Source organism: Malurus melanocephalus, unplaced genomic scaffold, assembly GCF_030028575.1.
Source record: "Malurus melanocephalus ecotype Western Australia unplaced genomic scaffold, MMel_1.1 scaffold_266, whole genome shotgun sequence".
Classification (NCBI taxonomy): Eukaryota; Metazoa; Chordata; class Aves; order Passeriformes; family Maluridae; genus Malurus; species Malurus melanocephalus.
The window spans coordinates 1,029,214-1,030,645 of NW_026623498.1; positions in this window are offsets into that span (position 1 = coordinate 1,029,214).

Genomic DNA, 1,432 nt, shown 5'->3' on the forward strand with positions numbered 1-1,432 from the left:
GGTTTGGATTCCCAGGTGCTGCTGCAATCCCACAGCGGAGCAGAAAATGCAGAGACAGCAGCTGGAATTCCTGACTCCACAYGGAGAAAAGCTCAAATTTGGAAATCTGACAACAAATAAAACCCAGTGATAACCAGGAGCAGCAGCAGCAGCTTTTCTGTCCACACTGCATTGCCTGTGAAGGAGCAGAAAAGTTTTTCTCCTCCCAAGAAACTCAAATCACCACGAGAAGATTCAAATATGCAAATACCTATTTACATGCTGTTTGAAATTCCCTTTGTTTTGTTTTGGTTCTCCCCTTTCTTATCTCTTATCTAAGTTTCTGTTTGATTAAAGCTCTCTGTTGCAGTGYAGCCATGGCAACGAGTTTATAACAAGTTGACTCTTTTTTATGGGATTGGGAGATTTAAATGAAAACAAACCCAAATAAGATGAGCCCTGATGTGATCCTGACCCATTCAGAGGATGGGAGGATTGTGTTTGTGGGTTCAGTGCTCGTGCCTGGCACTGTTTGTAGGGATAGTTTGGGTATATTTTATTCAGATATAACAATAAATATACAAAGGAGCATGTTCTGGTCACTGTGATGCTGGAGTTGCCTTCCTGAACTCACATAATCCATAAAATAGGTGCAGGAAAAACCCAGCAGCAGGGACAATTCCCTCCTGTGCCGTGGAGCTCCTGGGGATGTCCTCTCAGAGCCCCAGGGGAATTAAGCCCGGTTTAACTGTGACATTTAAGGACACTTAAAACTCTGTGTGACACAGACACAGCCCCGAGCAGAGCCTGGCTGTGCATCCCAGCCTCTCCCTGCTGCCACAGGAATCATCCAGCAGAATTCCTGGAGGGATTTKCACCCTGCTGGATGCAGCTCTGCGCTGGAGAGGGGCTGTGTGCTGATCCCAGGGCATCGACTCCACTGCAGCGCTTTGGAAAAAGGAGCAGAATCACAGCACCACCAAACCTCTCTGCAGAGACACCCGATGATTTAAAGACTTGGATGATGTTGGCTCTAATTAACGTGTTTGGGAGCTGGCAGCCAGCTCAGGTAGCACTTCAGCACCTCCTAAATTGGTCAAGACAGCTTCTACCCAGTCTTTAATTTGATCTTCCTAGCGTGTGTTAAAAGCAGTCACACCTTGATTAACCAGACTCTTCTGGCACATCACTTCCAAAGGATTCCTTAACGAGGCTCATYCCTCTCCCCCCAAAAAAAGCTGCTCTGTGCACTCGTGTTCGTGTTCTCCTGTGAATTAAGGGAGACACCCCGGCCTTATTTTTTTATTTATGTGAGCAGGGCACCCCTCGTGTTATCTGTGTTTCAGTGGTCATTAATTTCTTACTGTTGTACCCTGGCAGTAGATTCCAGCCAGGACAGGCAGTTTGTCAGGGTGTCCATTTTTTTTTTTTTTTTTTTTTTTTTTTTTTTGTT